General features: G+C 43.7%; 1 protein-coding gene across 1 annotated transcript in view; it reads right to left on the bottom strand.

Annotated features, from left to right (window-relative positions):
- LOC117210072 overlaps positions 1–25,116 on the bottom strand; it is a 122,296-nt gene that overhangs the window by 57,070 nt on the left and 40,110 nt on the right. The gene's annotated exons all lie outside the window — the stretch shown is intronic.

Below are 25,116 nucleotides of genomic sequence, written 5' to 3'. Positions count from 1 at the left end.
TTCCTCGGCCCTCTCCACGCTCGTCGCTGTTTCACCAACGAACCGCATAGACTATTTCGTTGAAGTAGTTATAAGTAAATGCGCCGTGTTCCGCAAACGGAAAAAAAAGAGGAAGATGAAGGGGAAACGTGAACACAGGAAATGAAATTCCTTTGGACGTCGACGTGCTCGTTTTATATGCTTATTAACTTCGGTTTGACGGAGTGAATATCAAACGGCGTGAGTTAGTCGAGTGAAATAAATAAGATCAAAGAAAAGTTTTAACGAGAACTTAATCAACGACCGCCAATGTTTCCGAACAAACAGAGTTACGGAAAAGTACCGCCGGAGTTCGATAAACCATTACTTATGATATTAATGCTGCAAATGTGTACTCTACTTACTTCCTCATCTCCTCTCTCTTTCTCTCGCTTCACTTTTTGTTGTCTTTCTCATTTTTTGGACACATAAACTTTCAACGAGAAAATTTATTCCAATTCTCCCCGATTTCTTCTTAGTTCAAACGCTACTAAATGAGTAAACAAGCGTTTGTATAACTTTGCAAATAGCGTTCTGCGTGTACAACGTGTAATGTGAAATTTTCCGATTATACGAGATATCAGTTTCATGATGCAACAATTTTATTATTACAGATAATAATTTGTAACAACGCGTAATAACGTGTGACAGAATTATCTTTATCGCGTGTGCAGATTCATACACGGTTATATCGACAGGTTCGAAATATCGATTAAACGTTTACATCGTCGCACTTTTGAGATACTAGTCATTCTTGAACATCCTCTATTCGTCGATTATCCATCCGAGCGAAATCGAGGCTGTCGGATAGCCCGTGATTAATGAAGATACATAATGATATCAATTCATCGCACGTATGTTCACTATAGAACATCGACAATCCGAAATCTGGTTATATCGGAGGATTTAAAATACAATATACACTCCTGCGTAAAGTTATTCGCGAGCTTAATCAATTTATTCTGAGAATAACATCGCGAAAGGTACTGGTATACCGAAGGAAATATATAAAGGACGATATTCCACGACGGTATTATTTATCCTTTCGAACAGTACTAGTAGAAATGTTCCTCCGTGAAACAAAAGATCATTATTTCGTTGGAAATCTCGACGTGAACCAAAAGTTTCCAAACAGCCGCATCTGTCTGTCGAGCGCTATACACGTAGCTTACCGTTAAGTTTATTTGTTATTATTCCAAGCTCGCAAGCTTGGCGAACGTCTGATTGCTGATTTATAAAAATAAAAAGTAGATTTCGACTAAATTCAAAAACGAAACGTAGAAGAAAACGTAGCAAACAAAATTATTTTCTTGCCTGCAAGTCAAAGCTAAAAGTACGTGACCCAGGGATTTCGGGTGGTCCAATTACTCCGCTGAATAATTGTCCGAACTTACAAGTTGTTGTTAACGAGTACCACGGATAACTACCGTGACTTCTGTTTCTTGGGCTGAATAATTCCTCGAGTACGGGTTGCCAAGAACTTCTCGCTCGTAAACAGAACGAGGCCGACGTTACGTTGTCGAATATCGAAAATAAAACAAAACGGCCAGAGCAACTTGGGAAAGTTAACGGTCTTTTAATTAACAGAGTGACGCAACGAACGTGCCTGTGAAACGAATTAATTGTTCAACGAAAACTCGACGAAGCTCGAGACGCATCTTCTATGATAAAATGCAAATTCCCTTGCGCTACGATTTTCTATCGCTTTTGAATTTCGTTTCACTGTAAATGTATATCACGGTTCATAATTCGATTAATGATTCGATTAATTTTTATTCGTAATTTGCTAACAAAATTGAAAGGGAAATATACTTAAACATTTAACACGTGAAATTTTCTGCGATAATAATACACGCGTTGTAATATAAAATGTAGAACATGCAATGTCGACGTAACATTGTACACTTCACGATACGTTTTTCGTTAATTTCTGCAATTAGAATTTTCGTGAACAACGGACACTGAGGAAAGACAGAGACAATAAAGAAAATGCCACAATGCCGTTGCTTTATAACATATACTTGGTTAAGAATTTAATTTCCCACTCGATATTCTTCCAATCCTTTCAAACGAGAAAGATGATACCGATGAAGAGTAACATAAATTCTAATTTCGCATACAATATACTCTCAGCGTAACGTCGATGAAACAATATACAACATTTTAAAACTCGAAAGGCGAACAAAAGCAAATTTACAATCCATAATATTTCAGTATGTGCTTCCTTGAAAATAAATTCATTTAAAACGAATATCTGTATTCATAAAGTAATTAATCGAACTTTAATATTCCAATATTCTCGTACGCACGCATATCGGGGCCATCGTTCTTTGTTTATAACTTTCTTTATTTTCAAACTCTCCAACCTCGTAATTATAATTATAGTACTAATAAAATTCTGTTCGATATCGTATTAAAGATATTATTTGTTTGGAAATTACATAAATTTTGAGAAACAGCGAACATCGAATCTTTACAGAGAAAGGCGCGTACGCGTCTCTGATGTTAATGGGGAACAAAACCTTCACGCTGCCACGGGATAATTAATCACCTGTCGGGTACGGAAACCCATGTCCGCTGAGTCGTTGATACTACTACTGGCCGCGCAGCAGATCCCATACGGATCCGTTTTCCTTCCACCTTCTTCGTTAACTAGCGCGTTATCGTAAACCAGCCTCGATCGTATATACCAATTAAAAAGAAAAAAGAGACAATTCATTTGTCTAACACGGAAAATCATCCGTATTAACGTAACAAAGGATTAAAGCTAACCGATACAGTTACCAATAATACCAATACGATAATAGCCGCGGATATAATATTTTCCTGTTTACAATGATACAAAACCACGGACTCTTTGCTAATTTCCCACATAATCATAACGCCAACTAATAATTTCCGGTGTATTTCAACTCATGTGAAAACGATACTGTATCGTCGTCTAATATTTGTTATGTTACACGCAACAGCCATGATCATTTAATTATTAATATCTTCCATTGGATATTCCATCCAATTAGACGGCCGTTGTTATCGTTGCTGCCGATAGCAGACCAGGGGAAACATCGAGGAAGTCCTCGACAAGACTAGTTTAGCGCGAGTACCGTAAAACCGTCACGACGTGCGGAGACAGCCTCGTTACGGTTCCGTTCGGAGTTACTCGTCCAAACAGAATTTTATCTCAAGCGCCATCGTTACAACAGGCCTGGCTTGCCAATCGATTTCTCCGATAACGCGCCAACTTAAACAGATACACCGAACTTCCGGGTAAACTTTCACGCGATTAAGACTGTTAATGCTCGCGGAATTACCACGAGATAGCTGGAACCTCGAACATTCCGTCGGCGACTCGATAGAAATCATCTGCACGATTATTATCGATCGGTCGTAGACTCTGCGTTCGCATTCGCGTTCAGTCAGACCGCAAACAAATTTTCCGTGAAACCCAATTAAGATTCCAATAACGAAGGCGTTTCGTATCTTTCATAAAAAAACATCTCCGACAGATCGTTGCGATTCCAGTCAGTTTCTGTTAAACCACCTACAAAGTGGAAATAGCGGTCGCGATACGAGCGGAACGTATCGGAATAATCCACCGCGATCTTGATCTTTACAGCATACAACCAGGTTGCATTACCCGGGAGGTTCACCGATATCAGAACTGACCGTAAAACTCCGATCACGTCTATCACGTTCGTGACCGGGCAGTCGAATGTTGTGCCGTCAGTCAATCGCACCGCTATAAAATATGTCAGCAGACCGTATTAACGAAGCATTAAATTGACGCGTATAAAACATCGATGAACGGCGAGGATTCGACCGATCGTGTTTTAATCTGATCTCGTCGAAGCACAAACGGAAAAAATTCCAGTGATTTTTATTACACGCTACTGAAAGGTTGTGTCAACGATGACATTAATTTATCGAAATGTAGTTTGGAGTTTGAAAACGCCGCGTGTAGAGCGATCCACGGGAACGATTCACGGTGTAGGAAGGGCCAGTGCATACGTAGAAATCGTAGCGAACGTGAAGTAGGCAAGAATTATGGCAGCTGGCAGATCGATTACTCGTGTAGAACGCATCCGGTCACGTGACTTCCCGTGATTCTAATTCAGTAGGACGTAAAATGTTCGAGTGTCGTGTGCGGCGTAACGCTACGTGTTCGCACGTAGACCCTATTCTCCCTTGTCGCACGGTATCAGCCTAAACTGAGAAAAAAATCAAGTTTCGGCTCCCTTTTACCGTCGCCTTCTACTTCTCGCTTTCACCTTCTTACAGTCTGACATCGATGGAAATATCAAACGTATTCTTGTCAGGAAACAAAACGATTCGTGTCTAACTTATGTATTAGAAAGAAACTATTTCTGCGAAGAACGAGAGGCACGAATAAATTATTAAAAAATCCAATTTCACGTGAAAGAAAGATGATCACAAAAAAAAAGTAGAATAAAAATTCAAAAATTCGTACGCGATGAAAGGAGCGGTCAGGAAGGCATTGGTATCCCCACCCCCCTCCTAATAACTAAGAACGAACGAAATCTATTCACGCGTATCATTCACATAAAATTCTACACTCCGTTTGTATATGAAACACAACAATGCGACTAGGACGCCAAGATGAATCCATATACGAGAACTCGATCGTCCTGTATCGTCTTTTGATCGTCCTTTTGGCTGTACTCGTTTTGGTACATACTCGCCCCCGTTGTTCAACGTTCGTTCAACGTTGCAATGAATAGAGGAAGAACAGAGAGAAAGAAAAACGCGCGCTCTGAAATTGCGATTTTACTGTGCCGCGGCGTCGGTAAATATTTACCTGTCAGGCTGGCTGTTCGTTTCTCTCTGGTCTCTGCTGCTCTTTAATTAACACGCGTTGTCCTTCTTCTTTTGTAATCCTCCCCTCTCGTTTCTACGACACTTCACTCTCCAAGGACGAAGTCGACGAAAAATAAAAGACCCGCTACCGGTCCTTTCACTGACAGACACGTTTCACCGATCCTGCAGGACCCTTACTTTCCTTTCCTCGTTAACGTTGGATTACACGGTAGCTGAGACAGGCCATTCGATTCCCTCTTTCGATTTCCTTAGGCTCTCATAGTCGATATCTCTGCCGAACAATACCATCGGCTAAACGATAGCTATCACGAGTCTGCTATCGACCCATCCCGCTCATAAAGCTCACCGAATTCTGCGACGTAATATTTCCCACCGGTTTGTATACACATGCCAACGATGGATCGTCGCCTCTGCCTAAGGATACGACAAATACGTTCGGTTATGAATGTGTCGATGTTTCTCGCGAAGAGAATTGCCAGCAAGCCTCCGCGGAGATTTTTCCAACTTCCGGCAGTGCCAAGAGCAGACGCTTAATGGACTTTAATGGATCGCGAGCGTAGGATCGTACATGGCGGAAAAAGTTTCACGGAACTTCGGCCACCGGACACTCACTGGGTTATTAATGAAGAAAATTGAACGGATCTCACCGAGCACCGAATACAGAAGAAGTTAATGGATTTTCTTTCCTGGCGCTTTCCAGACGTTGCAACGAGTTCGAGTGGTAACGATTTCGAGGGTTCTTCGTTTGCTAAGTTCTACGCACTACACATACACTCCATCGAACGTCACTTCATCCACTGTACACTGATAAAGTTTTCGTGTGATCCGGTATAAAATCCTTCGTGCCTTCGTCCACGATAGTCATATTTAATCTGTCGTAATCTTGGCCACCCTTTCGTTAGGCATCCTCATGATCGGAAATGCGCTTTCTGTTCGAACGTCTACCGGTGATTGAGAAAATCGAGCGTACGAACGATCGTTTCTACTTCGCAAGGAAACTTTTAAACGAAACAGTCTTTACGAACGAATGAATCGCGGACAGCGACGCGACGTTGACGCGAACTTTACGATACCCGACAGGCGTAAAAAAATGTGCGTCCTCGTCGAGGGAATGTCGTTTGCATCGTGTCGGCTAACTGATCGAGGTACAGGATGCAGTTGTCGCCGTCGACGACGAGGAACGTCACCGGGACGAAGGCTCGGCACGCGAGTTCGCCGGCCGACTGAAGCACGGTACGACTGTCAGCCGACCCCAAACCCCGAAACTCGACTCGACTCCTCTCCGTTCAACGTGTCCGCCGTCTTCGTCGGTTCCCCATAGCGATAAGGGGTGGCTGGGGGTGCAGAGGGCATAAACAGTCCAAGGGAGAGGGATGGAGTATTCCGCGCCTGCGTCAGGTGTACGAGCCGACGAGAGTCTTCCTTCTACTTTATGCTTGACACTCGCTACTCCTGCGTTGCTTGTGCAGGTGAAACAGATAACGAGCCGAAATCGTAAGTCGTCTGATATCTTTTTAACCTTCTTTTAACTACGATCGAACATCGGATCTTGTATGCGACGCGCGTGTATATGGTCTTTCATACATGGAGAATCGGTAAATTTACGATGCCTAAGCTAACGCTGTAAAAACGACCTAATCGATCGGGGAATTAACCCCATGCCTTACATTCTCTTCTTCCTCCTTTATCTTTTCTTTCGAACTATACGTGTTACAATTCAGCACTTAGATACTGCGCTTTCTCACGGACCGCTTCGACGTAATTTCTTTCTTCTTCTACGAAAATGAAATTCTCGCTATAGAACATTAAATACTGGATATAATTGGCAATTAGTTTCCGATGCTATAAGCTACATTTAAATCCGATAATGTACAGATGAATTCTATTTACAATGAAATTTTACGATTAATACGCTTCGATAGTATAGGGTAAAGCAGGTTAATCGACAGTTCGCGTGTAATTCTGTAGCATTTTGTTCTATTGGATAAGATGAAACAAATAAGCGGATGAACGTTCTATGATGGAACAAAAGAGAACAAAGCCAACGGCCGATGATATTGTCGCAAAATCAGTCGATGTAACGTAAGCACGAGCAGTACCGGAGGACGACGTTGCGATTCACGAACGTTCGCATCGATTAATTAACGTAAACCACGATAAATCAATCGAATTGTTGTTCTCGATACAGTCAACGGTTTTCCGTGGTTAACCCATGGAATTTCAGATTTGCTCTCTGTTCTTGTCCCATTGCCTTTACCTTCTACGTTGCACCATCTGCGTCTACTCCACTGTCTGTCCCTTTTTCGCGTTCCTCCGATTCCGCTTTCAGAGTCGGTATCGACGATTCGATGTGAGAAATCAATCAGTCCTAAAACCACTTCCGAGAAACTTAGCAAGCGCGTTTCGCCGCTTGACGTCGGTTCAAGAGTCTTCCGAGTAGCGATTCGTCCACGTTCCAGCCCTCTTTGACTCGCTCGGTTAAAGTGACACGGGTCTTTTCGGTCCTATGTCGAATTCGAGTTGCGTTTCCAACTTAAAGCTGGAGAACTTTCTCACTTTTACCGTCGATCATATTTCACATTTTGTTACCGAAATCTGAGATTGATCGTAGCATAACGTCGTTTATGACACTTGACATATCATCCGGATTAGAGACTAATCATTAAATGGTAGCTTTTAAGTAGTACAAAATATATTTGAAATTTGGAATAGGAATCTTACACAAGTACTATGATTAAACTTATCGTCCGTATGTCAAGAAAAACACAAGGCAAGATTAAAGTCGAAAGAGCAAAGAAACTGAATGGGATTTGAGACGAAAGTTTAGATCCTCGAGAGATTTGGTTACATCTGGAAGTTGTAAAGACCAGAATTGTGTTGAATTGCATTAATTAAGCTGGCGCGTATCTTCCATAAATACTACAGATTTATATTATGTCATTCCATAAATAACACCTTCCGAAAGCTGAATTTAAAACAATGGAATTCATCACGATAAGAGTTTTACCAAAAATAGAACGGAAAACTCAGTACGAAGATAACAAACGATTATAAAAGAGAAGGGGGAGAAAGGTCACTGATTAATTACCAACAGATAGTTGTTTATTTTCACCTAATCTACGTAAATGAAAAAGCCGCGTTATTTATAGAATAACCTAATACATATACCCACACGAGGTATTTCCTGAAATCTCACTATCTCGCATCACGTGTGGAATCAGTATGTTAATTGTTGCACTTGTAAATATCTACGTATGATTTGAAGAAACAGTGTTACTGCAAATAAATAAATAACGATAAATTCGATCGATCATTATCGTTATCTTATCAAGAAAACGTGGAAGGAAAGGCACAGAATAGACTCGGCATATCGATACGCGACGCAGTGAATTCGTCAACTCGCGAGCTTCAGCGGTCATCAAGTAGGAACAATAACAATAACCGAGATAACGCACGCAACGCAACGCCGCGAGATCCGTTTAGCTACAACCAAATTACCAGTATTATCAGTTATCGGATTATTACGGCAAATTGTTCGGGTTTGCCTTTACCAACTAGCCTACATACTGCGCGACCCCTCCGGCGACCCGGTTCGCCATGTCGGTGGCGTGGCGGTCTCTTTTCGCTCCGTCTCGCTTTCATCGACGCGTTCGCCGGTGACTCGTCCCATTTGTCTTCTTCGCTCACCATAGTGGAAGCGTGTTCGACGCCGCGCAGCCAGATGCGCCGTTGTTCGCGTAAGCATACGGTAAATTCCAACTTGGCCGAACTCTAAACGTAACCTCGCGTGGAAAGCTGACGCTGCCAGTCCGCGAATACGAAGAAAAGTGAATGGAACGGCTGGCGGAGAAAGGAAAAGCAACTGACTCGAAATATGTATTCCGGCACAGTGGCGTTCGGAGAAGTTTCGAAACGACTTCGCACCCAACATCCAAACGTTTGTGCTGAGTTACGAGACTGTTACACCGCGGATACAGCTAGTAAATTCGAGAGGTAAATGCCGCTCAATCGTCGATAACGCGTCTACAACGATGTCCCAACTTGAACTGTTCAATCACCTTAAGAGCGTTACGCGAGCAACGTTCCCATAGATGGGCCATACTTGTTCAGATTTTTAGTACTTGTATACGACATATATATATATAATGTAATGAGAAACGTCGCTAAGAACAATGATATTCTCTGTGTATATGATTGTTAAAATTTGTTCAATAAAAGTTAGTGTCGCAAACAATGCTATATGTGAATTACGATCTTTCGTTGTGAGTTATTTGCAAATGGAAATAGGAATAGGATAAAACCTTTCCTTCCGTATTGTTGAACTTTTGAACTTCGCCTAGAGATAATGGGAATACGAACCTCATCTAGGGACACACATACGTAAATATCCATATGTAGGTACCTGTAGATAGCAGTAACATGCTTGTACACGTAATACCCCGATAATACGCTAAGTCTGAAATATGGGTATCGCCAATGGCGCCCATTGAGTCTGCAACATGATCTTACGAATACGAACCTCTATCAGAACTGCGTAAAGTTCGTGGTCTCGTTATTTACTATTCGCTCATACGATTTCTCAATCAACGTCGTGGCTGTACTCGATCGTACACGATAACGGGAATTTCACACACAGTCGATGCATAAATTTCCAATGATTTTCGATATCGTACGAAAACGTGTATCATTCGATATCTTTCTGGGTCACTGCAGATATCACTGCTGCATAAAAACGTCCGCATTGTTATATACGGAAAACGTTTGAATATTGACCAGTGCACGCGTGTACGAAAAGAATAGCACTTGCGGCGACGCGACACAACAGCGTGATAAAGAGATTTCTGAAATATCACCGAGATATAAGCCTCTCAAAAATACGACAATTATTCACGAATCAGTCTTAAAACCGTCACGGAGTGATTTATACATGGAGGGAGGGTACACATGGCTATTTATGTCGTAAAGATATATTTCGCGGTGGTATCGCTGCGCTTGATAACAAATTGTTTCGCGGCGTTTCCCACTTTTATCTAACTCCATGGAGAAGACGCGATAGAATGAACGCAGAAATGAATATACAATGATACGACATCCGGCGATCATTAATAAACCGTCTTAGAAATCATGTGCCCGATCTTCCGTCGACGGTACATGCCACGAATCCATTAGAGTAATTTATTTATCCTGGCGTCTAATTATTTACTATCTACATCTGGGAAACTTCAGCACTCTTAGAACGATAGGCTCCGGTTTAAAATCGTAGCAAGCAGCCGAGTGAGTTGTTACGCTGAAAAATCGTTTCGACGATTCTATCCTTAACGAGATTCTGTTCCGGTGGTTTGCTTGATCGATCTCGCTCTCCAACCGGAAGCAACTCTTTTTCTCTCGTCGAAGAGACGACTTATGAAACTTTGAAACGCGTTGCTTCGAGACCACGATGTCTCTTCTTTAATCTCGAAACCCGTATACTCGAACGCCTTTACCATTCCCGGTGACGTTATCGATGGTTCTGTTCAGGGACAAAGGAGACCGAGGCGATCTAAACGTTCCAGACGTTGCTACGTGCTCGACTGCGTTTCGTTCGTAAATCGCTAGACCACCGTTGCCTGAAAATCGTAGCCGTGACGAAGGCAACGATGACGATTTTGTTTTAATCATGCCAACTCGCCGGGGTCAGAAAAATAGAGATGGAACGAAACGGGCGAGATGAAGGCGGAGAAGACTGATTCAGGGTCCCCCGGTAGTGTCTGCCTGTTCGAGGATTGAGTTCACCCTTGTTACGGTGACACTGCGGCTGGGTAGAAGTCTCGTTCAAACGTCCTAGAAGGGGTTGGATGTAGAGACGGTGGTTTCAGTCGCCGAGCGTTTCCGAATCTCGGCGGGGTTAATAGTCGAACGTGCCTGGAGGGATTCTCCAGCGCTGGCTCCGCCATCCCTGCCATTTCCCTGCCACCCTTATCCCCACCACCGCCATGCCATTATTGTTCGTTTCTGAAAGGCTGAATCTCAGCATTCAGTCTCCTACTTCCTCCTTTCCTTTGCTTTCTCGTACCATTCCTTCAACCTCTTCTCCTCCCCCTTCATCCTCCACCTCCACCTTCACCTTCTCCTCCCAGGCAACGCAATCTCACCGCTTCCGTGCTTACAACCAAGACGGCTTTGCTTCCGACACCAACGGCTGTCTTGCCGCGATAATATGTTAATCAGCCAGTCGCGATGTGTTAATTAATGGCCGTAGGCAGCAGCGAAATGTCGATCGCTCGATGTTACCCCCAGAATCGTTTCCTATCAGGCACGACGCGACTCCGACGACGCCGCACCGCACCGAACGTGACCGGTTTATTTCGAACTGGGCGAGCGCGTCGTGCGTTGCGACATTATTAATAAACGCGAAACAGATTAATTCGATCGATGTCGTTCTACGCGATTAGCGAACATTCCACGGGCCGCTGTCGAGCGCGCTGCAAAATGCATCGCATACATCGGGACGCATGGTCGATGTCAAATGTTGCGATCTCTCAGCGAGATTCGAAATTCCGTTTGTACATTCATGGACGCGTTAATTTTTCATGGTGTCATGTCGCAGAGAGTCGAACATAAATCAATGTCCCTTCGTGAATTCCAACTATAGGCAGAGAGGTGTTTGAATTGGCGCAGCGGTCGATATTCTCCTACTTTTAATTCGCTCGCGAAATCATTAACGATAAGACAATTTCCACTTGCTAACAACGTCGTTAACGAACGACCGAAATAGACGAGGAAGACTCGGTAATTTTCTCGGAACTCGACTCGGGAATTTAATCGGTGGCATCAGAAAACCTGACGAAGAGAAATTGGTTACGGTGTTGATACGCCGATTATTTCGGGCTCCGTTTTAATTATACCGTCTACCGGAACTTAAGCTATAAAATATAGCCTTTATCTGTGAAACCGCCTATCGGTGAAAAGCAGCCTGTTACTTTTCAATTAAACCGATCGACGCGACTTCAACGGCGAGCGAAACGCTGAAACGGTAAACAATGCGAATATTCTTGAAAGTTCGCAAGTTGGCGAAGAATCGGCTTAGAATCGCGACGCATCGACTAGTCGGTGGCAAACAATCGAAGTTGAAAAGTGATCGCGACGGTGCTCGACCTCGGCCGCGCACAATATCAATTGAGAAGTTGGCGCGTCAACAGATTTCATTTGTAACCATGGAAGCCGTCGCTTTGACTTCTTGCGAGGAAAATTAACCATCTGTTTAAATAAAACTGTTCCTTCTCTCTAGACTCGAATCTCATCGTCGTGTTATCCATTTCGAAAATTTTCCAGCCAACTAACGTGCCGCAAACTCAAACGTCGCTTCCCAGCGAATATACGTGTAACCAGTTCGTAAAGCTCGTCCGCTGGCTAAAACAGAGCAGCGGTGTAAAATAGGAAAATGTACGAGCCAGCGTATGCGAAATATACGTAAAGCAAAGCCGATACGTTCAAAAAGATTGCCGCTGCTATGAGCATGGCGTGTCTTCTCGTAGCTCCGCTCCTCTTTGCCTTTCTCGTTTGTTGGTCGACGTTTATTTTGCGGTTTTCGCGAAAGCGGATAAACGAGAAAGCATTGATTATATTTACAACAGAGCCTCGAGGCTGGATTTAACGCGGCTTGGTGAACGTTCGCTTTCGCGAAAATTTTCGACTCGGTGCCATCGCGTGCTCCTCGCTACCTTGCAAATCACGGTCCGTATTCCGTAGAGTCATTTCTCTCGTAAAACGTATCGACGCCATTAACGGAGAGATCTGTACAATTTTGACAAGAATTTAACTCGGTGGATGTCGAGGAAAATTTAATCGCAGGACGATAACACGGCTGTTTATCGGTGCGTTCTTTCGTCGAACGGGATCGTGAATAGCGGACACGTTTATAACCGTGCCACGCGAAACAACGTACCGGTTATGGTTGCCCCGACGAAAGGTTTATTATCTCGTGCGCGGCATAACAAGGGACGCCGTTACTCCTTGTTGGTTGGCGTGCAAACATAAGGGAACGTCGATCCGACTCCGGTAATTCTAGCACACTCGTCCGTAAACGTAAACCCGCTCGACGTCAGCCAGGGTACTTTTATTCCGTGCTCGGCAAATTTTTAAGCGGGCTACAGCGAAAGACAATCTCTTTATACGTTCCCCGCCGTGTTTTCACCGCGAAATTGCGTTGTCACCCTGCATCTTCGTCCAGTCTTTTCTCCATTCGCCTCCATGGTACAGGGTGAGGATGTCCCGGGCGAAAAAATGTCGAAAACGAGCCACGATATATAGAAAGCGTGAAAAAACATGCCGTGCAAAATGAGGCCGACAATTTTGACAACATCTGTCTGACACCCTCGCACCTTGCCAAACATATTGCTCGTGTTATTATACGTGAAAATTATAGATACACCTACGGAGATAAGGAACAGGATTGTGTCACTAAGATTTTAATATTCTCTGAATTCTGGCATTCGAAATTTGAAATTTGAATTTCAGTTTGATACGTCTCTTTTTCCATACTATCGAGAGATAGTAGTAGCGGCACTTGGCGTCGTAAAAACGTTTTAAACGCAGCCTTGAGAACAACATTTTTATGGAAAAGACAGCAATGCGGACGAAATTACTGGGAAACATCGTTACGACGATTTTAATCCGTGCACGTGGATAGGAAAGGCGACGTGGCTAGCGCTAAATCAAGTTTCGTTAAACGACGAATAAATCGAGCTTTTTCACGGAGTCGCAGCACGGTGTTTAAAAATGTACGCTTAAAGCTTCGAGCGTGCAGCCTGTGTACGTGTACACGATTCTATCCGGGCTTATGCGCACGGGGTTACTTAATCCATACGGAATTCCTGCCTCGACTATCCTCGTCCTGCATGCCAAGTAACTCGCCCACCTTACGCTTTTCCAGCCTTCTCCGCCTCCTGCTAAAAATCCGCGATTCTTCGAGTATAAGGCTGGCTAGATGACGATAATCGATTTTGAAATTGGATATCGACATCGAAACGCGAAGATTCTACGAATTGGAAATTTTAATAGCAATCGATTGAAGAATTTAAAGAATACTATTTTGTCGTCGGATGTATACCGAATGTGATTTTCCAACAATTTTTTGATATACGAATAACGAACAACAAGTTTGTTAACAATGGTTAATGCGTCAATCTGTTCAACGTCACAAATTGTACATACAATGCATCGTTGGATATCCATAGCCATGAAAGCCGTCATTCGCAACCCTCTGCTCACAATGCCGTGTCATGATGCTACGGGATATTGCGATTCTATGGAACATCATGGAATTTCAAGATGGCCGTCAGGGGCAAACCGAAGGACCGAGAGCAAAAGGAATTCAATTTCGCACTGATCGTCTTTTATGTCCATGTTTGTACGAGCATTTATATCTCGACATCGATTTGAAAACACGTCGATAAACGTATCCTGTATCAAAAATACAATGTTGCCATCGAAACGTTTGACATTTTCATAGTGTCGATATCCTATTTCTAAACTCAAATGTAACGCCGCGTTATCAGTCTCGTATTTCGCGAATCGATTGATATTTCAGCAACGGGATATTTGTTTCGTTCTTGCGATCGTCTTTCGCGCGAACGATCGAGCAAATTTCATTCAGGACACGGAATTTTACTCTTCGATCAATATTTAACCAATTAATTAGAGGTTGGTTTACCAATCCATAGAATGTTCTTGGCGCATTCAAAGAGAAGGTGAAAGAGCCCGGTCGACGGAGTTACAGCCAAACGAGCTCGTGTTTGCCGTGTCCGTGCTCCATAACGTTCGTAGCTTTGATAAGGATCGCTTCAATTATCCATTCAATTACGAGCTGCGATCCATAATCGTCAAATGCCTTAGGAAGCTCGATCCGAAGATTTCTCTTGTCTTCTCCCTGACCGGCGGATGTACAGGAGAAAGGAACGTCGTTCCATCCTAATTGCCTGCCGTACCAAGCGTTCGTATCAATTTCACGTGCCAGACACGATATTCCAACTAAATAACCTTCATTTAGTTCAATTCGATTAAGTCCCGTTTAAAGCTTCCATTGTGATCGAATTAGTCGCGTGCATCGACGCGGCGCGAAATTTCACGGGGAAGCAAAGTGCATGAAACGCGACGCGATGTGGCGCGACACCGAAAGGCACCGGCCGCTTATGATCGATCATTTTTGCCTGGCGTTAACGAATTTTCTAACGTCGTTAAACGTTGTTCCGGCCAATTTTCGTGCATTCTCGCGATATTGTCAATTAGCACCTTTGTACCGGTCCAGAGGGAGAGAGAGAGAGAGAAAGCACACTACTGCCTGTCATCGTCGACCGAAAGAGCTTCTGTACACACAACCACGCGTGTACAAGCGTGAATACGGACACACGTGACCGAGCATAGAACGATACATAACACAGAGGAGCGAGGAAAGCGTCGATGATAAAGACGGAGCGAAAGAGAGACGGACAGAGGACACGGGAAGAGGAAGGTTGGATACGGTCGAAGGTTGAATTCACTGTGAAAGGGTCCGTCGGTAGGGGTAGAGGGAATTGTATGCGATGCGGTCTCGAGGTCGAGGTTTACCTGGTCGCGCCACTCTGTAGGGATGCTTTGCGCGTGTATCATACCAACCCCGAGTTAGCGAGCTGATGGACCATAGTTCAGCCATGGTCGACCATACTAGTAGATCGTTTCTCTACGGCGTACGCATAGTTCGAGGTGTCATCTGACCTCGAGCTCGTCCTCGATGTCACCGTATCCGGTCAGTGCATGCAGGTAACGTGTTACGTGAAAGAGCCGAGTCACGGGGCTGGCGAAGGTAGAAAGCAAGGATCGACAGAGGGGAAACGCGCGAGAAAGACGTCAAAAGCTAGTACAAGAGAGAGATAAAGAGAAGGGACATGGGGTAACGATGGCTGGTTGTGTGTTCCGACGTAATATGGGCTTGTTCCCGTTTGCGACGCGGTTCTCCCGTGCTTTGCAATTAGCCTTTGTCGCGAATGCCCGACCAACCATCTCCTCCCCCTCGGCCTCTACAACCCTTGAAAACCTCCGCAACGTCCTTCTATCTTCGCCACCCTCTCGGGATACGCTAATATCCAAGCGTCTAAGCAACCGCTTTAACGTGCACAATCGTGTTATCGGACTTTCATTAAAATGGAAAATTTATATCAATTTTCGCGCTTTCGTCTCCCCTTCCTTTCAGCAAAATAACCAAAGTTTCAAGATTTTTCGCGTCACGAAATTTATGAGTCGAATTTACTTATCGTTAGCGTTCACGGCTGCACGAAATTACAGATTAAAGGCGATTTCACTCGTATAAACGGAAGGTAATTTCGATGATGGAAATTCCGAATTTAGAAGCGAACGATCACTTTCGATATTAGGTTGCTCGTCAGGTTAGTTTTGAATGGACTTTCGCGTGCCACATGTTCGTACAATAATGGCTCAAAGCGAGCAATGATGCGCATCAAATACAAGAATGTATCTACGATATAACCTACATAGACAGGATAGGAGAAAGAGATTCGTATTCGAACCTACAACTATGCTCGGCAACTTTTGCGCCCTGACTGATCGATTTCGTATAATAGAACAGCGAATTCATAGATACAACGATCTTCTCTATCGCCGTATCTCCAATCATAGCTCGAATTTACCCGTGGCGAACGTCTAATCTTGCGCGGTTCTTCTTCTGCTCGGTAGAATTGAAGATTCTATCGAAACATCGGTCTATCTATCTTCCACGTGTTCAATTCACGAAACGCAAAAAATATACGTTTAGCCCAATGAAATTCGCGTTGTCTCTGATTCTCGACGCGAAGAACGTCTCACGATGCAGAAACAAAGCGGGAAAAAAGATAATGGATCGCGCCAAAGCGTAGACTAAGCACGCAGAATGATTATTGCATGAATCTACAGTATCCGCACGCTCTAGAGTTTACCTCCTTCCTTCCTTCCTTCTTGCAAAACCTTCTCCCGATGCTGTGGGATTCCGACAGAGCTTGAACGAAAGTGGAATTCAAATTGTTATTTTAATATTTATCATCCGGCTCTTAAATCCCTCGAAAGCTCGCCCTCCTCCACACCGCGTCGCCAGGATCAACGATTCACCTTCAGGCATAATCTTCTATGAAAAATGCTAACCGTTCAACTTAACGCTTCAATATTTCAGATATTATCAACCATGGCACGAATAACCACCGTTCATCGACTTCGTTAACAATCTTCGGCCGTCGATCATTTCGAAAAATTCAAACGGATACCTGTTATCGCGCCCTCTACCTTATCCATGACACCTGCTGGATAAGAGAGAAATCGGACAACATAGAAATTTCTTTCTATCGACGAAACGTAAAGGGAAACGAGATGGAAGTATACGTCTCTTGTGCAGCTCGTTTATTGGGAAACCTAAAGAGACCGTTAAACGAGCTGGGCGGGCTTTGATTTTAATCGAAGGTTATGCCGCCGGCAATAATCGGCAGTTAGCCGAACACCAGTCTCCGATGAGGCTGGGGTTTGCTGATAACAGACTTAGCAGGGGTGGCAAGTGGCGCAGCAAGGGGTGTGGAGGAGGGTTAAAACCCCCTCCGGTAACAGCCAACCATGTTACGAATCTCTGGTTGGCGTCACGGCTACATTGCTAGAAGAGCGGATCAGGAGGACCAGGTGGAAGGAGGAACGTGTATCGATGCCGGCTGGGATAATCGATTGATCGCCTTCTTAATTAGCGGCCGGGGTATTTAGAGTGCCCATTCAATTACACAGTTGCGTAATCTGCTTACGCAGCCTCCATCACCGAGCTTCCTCTAGCCAGAGCTATCCCCGTTTCACGTCACGTGGACTGTATCACGGTGCTCGTCGCCACTCAGAAATTGGATTCGATGCTGTTCCAGCTTTGACGAGAGACTCCGATTAACGGAGAATCACGAGCAACGGCGTAAAGTTTCGTTCGATTCTGCAACTAACCGCCTCTCGAGAAGCAAGACTCTTTGAGTTGGTGGAAACGACCGTTTTAGTCCTCGATAACAACAACGAAATTCATTCGCTTTTCGATCGTACCAATCTATAGTTCGACAAAGTATGTACTTTTTTATGAACGAGTAGCATTAAACACGAATTGACGCTTCTAATATCTATTGTCACAACGATCAGACAATTGTACGAATTTAAAGCAGCATTCGCGAGAAGAGACTTCTGACTATTCATAAATTTTTCCTTTGTATCTCGTATCGATTGAGACGTTCGTTGCACGGGATATAAATGATCTCACGAACACGTTCAAAATCCCCGATATCCAGATCCAATTCTCCAGGTAAGCGCAATATCTCAAATTAATTCTCACCGTCGTAGTTGTCTGGTATTCCCGACTTGTCCTTTCTCTCATCCTTCCCCATCCCCCTTGCTTCCTTTCGCCCGACGTTGGCACGAGCCTGTGTACATCTCGAAAGTGAGTAGGAGGTTTCCACTTACCCCCTCCGTTGCCCCGGCCTGTTTCACGAGCTTTCCGCTCATCCTACTCCTTCCCTTGGCTGCAAGATGTGTCACCGGCTTATGAGAGCGGCGACCCTCGCCTCTCGTGTTTCTTTCGTGGAAGTAAATGTTTTTAATTTCGCCAGGCCCGACGTCCTCCACTTTCGCAAACGAATGGACAGAGGGATGGCACACGAAAACAGTGAACATGAACGACGCGACGAGACGCGTCGCGACGCTTGCCAACACCCGGACCAGGGGTTCGTCGCCAACCACTCCGGACTGTACCAGCCAGTTTCGTCGTTCAACGCTTTTTGCTGTCGCGAAAGTTAACGAGTCGTGAGACGGAAGAACGACGAGAGGAAACACGATGAGGGCACAGCGAAATCAACGACGTCTAAACCTTCTAAATATCGTATGAGTTGGATAAAAATACCTCGAGATTCGTCTTCGAATTTGAAAAGATTGGTCGATTACGATAAGAGATTAAGTAAATTTTCTAACTAATATTCAATATTGTTTAAGATAAAACGAGTCTCGTAGTCATTCGTAGATATAACTAAGAAAGGTACACGTGATAGAATCTCGATGAGGAATGAATACCGTCGGAGAACAGTTTTTCCGTTGTAATGAATTCTTGTTCACTTTTCTGGACCGCAAACCTTGCGAAAAAGATTATTCGTGCAAGAGACAAAACTTGTCTCTTGGATGCAAGGTAAGGGTAAAAGAAACCAAAACGTTGGATCGTTCGAATTCTTTACACCCGGCTATACACCGAAAATGTAATAAATTTCTTGGTCGGCGCTATGAATCTTCATCCCCCGGTATTGCAGCGGTGCTTTTCCCGCGAATCGAGCAAGGGTGTATTGAGTGTCTGGCCGAGTTGTCCTCGTGTACCTTCATCCTACTTTCTCTTCTTTCCGCCAGAAGGACATAGAGGTTGATACGTCTGACCAGATGGAATTTTTCCACTTTATTTTCCTGGTCTTGCGCACGATATCAAATTCCATTGCCTCCTTTCCCCCTCTCTTTCTCCGTCACTACTCTTTGCCTGGCGGTCTCGCACGCTGTATTTCACATAGACGTTCGTCCTTGATCTTCTCTGCCTCTCTATCCGACCATTTCTCCGTCTCTGCCTCGCACGCCTCGCTACCAGCAAGGATATTCAGTTCTCTGTCGTCGGTTGCTCTCTTTTGTGAGCAGAACGGAAGACAAGACAAATACGGAAAACGAAGAGCCGGGAGGAGCACACGACGACACTGCTTCCGGAATAACGCGATTATATCGAAGTCGTGGCACCAGCCGTGCGCCCAGAAATCGATACCTATCGGCGGAGAAGTATGAAGTGCGTTTAAATTTGTCGGAAGTCATAAATCGCAACCGAAATATATTACCCTTTCGTACAACCAGTTCCTGTGAAACTTTTAACCGAATACCACGACACTTAGCCGTTGCACTTTTAATGCGCCACGGAACGAACCACGTCGCGAAACTCGTCCAAATTGTCCAGTCAAGATATTGAACGATAAAAAAGGAAAATAGCTGAGGACCGTATATATCCTATCGAGCCGCACATGTATATGGCGTAGGAGACGAAATGGCTGATTCTTCTTAAAAAAAAATAAATAAAAAATTTAATATGAAATTTCCTTGCCGTGGCTAACGTGGAATCAATTCCTTACCGAGTATATTACGATTTTCACCCCATCTTGTAGACGTTATAGACGTAATCGCGTGCTTTTGAATGGTATTATATGGTTTTCGATCAATGGAAGATGGAGAAATAGCAAGAGTACGACGATTTCCGCGCAACGAATCAAACACTTTAGAACCGAGACGTTGTAAATCAATAATCCATTGAACAGAAAGGTAGCGCGAATAAGTTTAACGAAAGTCTCACGCGCGGCTCTCGAGGATTCGCTTCCGCGCTATCCCCGCGTGACAGATAAAGCGGAACGACTGCTCGCAAACTCTCTAATCAAAGAGCGTTCTATCAAGTTTGTTCTATGCACTTGATTACGTAGAATGCGAGACGGTAACGTTGTTGCCGGTGTCTGAATCGCGAGGTATCGAGGTACGACTTTAATTAAGTCAGATTTATGGAGTAAATATCACGGATAAGGTACGTATATATACACCACTGTCGACGAGGAAACTCAGCCACGATTGGATTCTCCATAATTTTGCGTTAAACTTCCTAACGACCGTAAAGTCGAGTGGACATTAATTACATCAGATGAAGACTATCGATGTCTCAGCAAAAGGATGTCATCTTCTGAACGCGAAACTGTTGCTAGCGTTTCCCAATAAAAATCATAATAACAATAATAACGACGATAAAGGAAAATTACTTGAATTAATCAAGAACGCGGTAACGATTTTCTCGTAATCGATGTTTCCAGAAAATTGATACTCGTCATCGGTTATTGGAAAAGCCAAGTGTATTTGCAGGTCCAGCACTCTTCTCGTGCCAAGTTTCAGATTGGAAACCCACCGCGGTTATTAGTTATACAAGTAGTTTCCAACATCTCTAGGGAGCGGTTCTCGGGGTTAAAGCGAGGCTTGATTAGGCGCGGCAACTTGTGTTTCCATCCTGACTCCTTACACAAACTTATACCATATTAAATTGCGCTTAAGTCAAGCACGTGCTCGAAGGTCACAGTTCGTAGAACAACGAAGGAGGGTTATGAATCGAGAAGGTAAACGAGAAAGAAAGAGAAAGAGAGAGAGAGAGAGAGAGAGAGCAGAAGATGAAGGAAGATAGGAACGCGAATCGTAGGAAACGCAACTACAGGCCGTAAAGATACGAGGTGCTAACGTGTCAAATGAGAAGAAACTTGGAGGAATTTAATATGCCGGTCCGGATGTAGTAGAAACGCCACATCACATCACGCGGGACCATGCGATTCTACAAGGGAGAAAGGGGTTTAAACCTAACCGGATGAACGAACGGGAGAGTATGCGGAAAGATAGAATGAGATATGGTAGCTTAATTCTGTTACAAAGTTACGCGACTTTCTGGAACTGTCCTCCCAGGACCTAATTATGCGGCTGTCTCCGAAGAGAATTCTGCGAATCTACTGGTTCAACGTAAATATCGTACGTTAACTAACATGCGGGAGATTTACGCGTGTCAAGCCAAACCTGGCCTGCTTTCTTCGCTTTCATGGCCATGCGTGAAGCAGAATTAACGAGAAACTACGCCAAGTACACCGGAGCTCGAGAAGTTCGAACTTCCCCGTACGAAGTTTACAAGTAAACAGTAAAACCAAGTATTCCAGTGCCATACGTTATGTTAATTCGTAAATGACCCGTAGAAATTCCGATATAGGAGTAAAACGATACGAAAGCGATTTAACGATAGTCGCGGCTGCGTGCTACCGGCGATCGAGTTCCGAACTTGGAGGGAAACACAGGAATGTATTTGACCGTATTAGCTAGAGAGGAGTGTTTGTCAGAAGCAAACGAGCGAAACCTGTAATTATGTTTGGCGTCGATTCCTTAAGTACACACAGTCGGATTCGCTACAGATCCTGCGTCCGTCAAACGAACGTTATGTACTGCTCGAGCCTAAGGGTGGACCGCTGAGTCCACCAACAACAACACGAATATAGACGAGTGGAAATTAATTTCGATACCGAGCGATCACGGATCCGAAATAATAAAAATTAAACGTACTTACGCTCGTGAATATACTTTCGAACATAGAGTTGAAATTTCAATGAGCACTGAACAGAACGTTCGCGCGCAAATATCGTCATGCGTTACGATATACTCGAAAATCTAATTGAGGCTAAACTAGTTTATAAAACGATAGTTCCGATCGACCTTCTCTTCTAGGATTATTATTTGATAAATGACAAAAAATTCTCGAAAACAGAGGCGGACAAACAGAGATGGAAGAAAGGAGGAAGAATCAAAGAGGAAGAGAAGGAAAAAGGGACTGAGCGAGTAACACGAGGATAAATTCCTTGAAGGAAAGTTTTCATGTATCTTTGCTTCGCAATCCCAGCGAACGGCGTGTATAAAGTGCAGCTACCGGAAAGGTACGGTTATGTCGAGGACCGTGTCGGTAAAGACGGTGCGCAAGTGAACAAGTACATGGTCCGTTGGTCTAATCTAAGGCTAAGTTAGGTTGGGTTAAAGTAGACGAAACCTCACCAGTATTAGTCGAACCAGGTTAGTGTCCTACCATCCTACTGAAAGTTTCCCAGAGTCTCCTAGATATTCCCTACTCCACCTCCACGACGCCCTTTACTCCTTTTACAACCGGCGACCGCAACTTCAACAGTCAACGACCGCGTGGATGAAAACGGCCGGTTATTTCTTCGTATATCGCGACGCCAGTGTACGCGGACAATTAAAGATAAACATTTGCACGGTTCCGACTGACCTGGCCTCTCGACAATACGCGGATAATTAGCGAGACTGACTGTACGTTAAACGCACAATTAAATATGACTGACGTTAGCGGAAGGCTGCAGCCACCACCTCCAGGGCCCAGGATGGTGCCACGAAAGGGGACCAAGTTAATTTCGTCGTTAAATTTTCCACCGGGGAAAGATACGATTTAATTTGTCCGGTAAAGCCAGAGCGGAAGATATTCAATTTGTGTTTAAGGTAGAGAAGCTGGTCTTGCAGGTGTACCACTCGTTAGCGACCATCGTACGTACACACCACTACTACAACTTTCCGTTTAATCTAATCCAATTATAATAGAATTCGGCATATCAATCCGGGATTAATTGTAGTTATTTACAAGAGGTGAAGAGACGAATAAGAGGCCAGCAAAAACAAAAATAACGTCTGGAGAGAGACCGTCGGTGAGCACTTTCTGGGTGGTCGTTTAACTCGGGATATGAATTTCTCGGAGAATCGGAAATTAAAGCGTCTATAACGCGTATGCCACTGAAACTAGGATGTGCTGTTATTCGCGTATATCTACGTTTCAACGTTTATCGCGTTGATTAGCTTTGTTGAATAATAGAGAATTAATAAGTTTCAATGCGACAGATTAAACGCGATAGAATCTTTATAACGAAAGTATAGTGCATCATAACGAAATATAACGGTGCACAAGTATAAATATTAGCTGCTACTTGTAAACGAGCAAACGCGAGGACGAAATGGTTTGATTTGGCCGTATTATGAAGAGGAGATCGAATTCGATCATAGTCGACAAATTTGTTCGAAATCCGTCGAAGCCTTTTTTAAAATCTCTTAATGCGAATATAAATCACGTCTTTGGGTCGGCGGAATTCGCAACGCTGAAAACTTGGCCCCTTTGTCAATTTAATCCGAAGTTTCCGCGAAAACATATTTTTCAGCTAATAACTCACACCCGACACTTCTACCGAACCTCCCACCTGCACATTCATATCCCGAGCTCGTAAATCAAGGAGAGGTCTTACCGCAAGAGTTTCCATTAGTCCCGGAAAAATTCATGGATGACAAATATGATTGTTTTACCAACTCACCTGAAACAGAAAAGAACGAACATTTACATTTCGCTGAAATTAATCATCGCGACTCTGAGTTCTTTCGCTTCTAATTAGCCATTTTTTACTGTAATTTGCATCAAGTTTCGTCGGTAATAAATCGACGATATCGGATCGTAGGCGACATAAAGTAATAGAACGTTTTACTCGATTCCTCTCTTATCGGTTTGTCTTAGAACAACTTTCCTTTTGCTTCAATTTCCTAGGTAAAAGCTTTTATGTTTCGAACTTTCGAAATCAGAGTTATACGACCTTAAATTCTCAAAATTAAGTTTTCGATAACGGAGCGTTTGAACCTTGAGCTTTGCCGACCAGCACTCGAGAATTTCCAGAAAAAATATCTCTCTCTACTAATGAAAGCCTTTTTTGCTTATTCCCATGGGCCAATAAACGACGAGATTAAAGTTTCTCAAACTCCTCTGTTGAAGGCTTGATAAATAAATAAATAAAGTAAGTTAAAAACCGTTCAACCAATATGTCAGACTTTTCTAAAAACCAATCGTTTCGAGAAACATCAAATTCTACGAATCGTAATACGTCAATCTTCGACTATACGATCTTCTACATTTTCATCAACTACGATACAAGGATGCGAAAAGAGGATTCAATAAGCAGGTTCCATTTTCTCGCGGGATGCTTTGAAAAATATCGTGTCGAGGCGATAGTATGGAAAGGGAGGTAGAATCCAAGGGATACGTCTTACTATTTCGTAGCCAATATTCGCTTCTGCGACAGAACGGTACAATAGCATCAGGACCGATAATGGAACAAACGCGGGACTGGATGGAAGGAAGAGAAGCTAAAGAGGACACGGTATCGTCGAGGAAACGAGAGAATCGACGCGAATCAATCATATGCAAAACAGCGTGTCGATAAATCTTAGAGGGCCAATAAAATCGTATCAATCGGATAGAAATAAACGAGATGTAGATCTTCTATTAATCTCTCGTTCGGTCAACGCGTCTTTGTAGCTCGGTTCTGGAAGTTAGAGGAAACTGGCTGGCCCATGTTGAAAGCAGATGTTTTCGCGCGAGTGAAGCTAGAAACGCGGTGGATGAAAACGGAATGAAACAAAAGGCAGGAGGAAAGAGAAAGAGACGAGGCGTGAAAAAATTTTGAAGCAGACCCTCGTCTCTTGAGACTAGGGAAATGACGAACGAGAAACGGAAAGGAGGCAAAGAAACGAAAAAGATAAACCAGAGGGTAGAAAAGCTTGGTGGTTCGAGCGAGCGTACTTCTTTCACGTAAGACATTTACCGACTATGTTGCTGTATAAGAGCTCCAACGGTAA

Source organism: Bombus bifarius, unplaced genomic scaffold (assembly GCF_011952205.1).
Source record: "Bombus bifarius isolate JDL3187 unplaced genomic scaffold, Bbif_JDL3187 scf7180000008199, whole genome shotgun sequence".
Classification (NCBI taxonomy): domain Eukaryota; kingdom Metazoa; phylum Arthropoda; class Insecta; order Hymenoptera; family Apidae; genus Bombus; species Bombus bifarius.
This window is presented reverse-complemented; position numbering and strand designations above follow the sequence as displayed.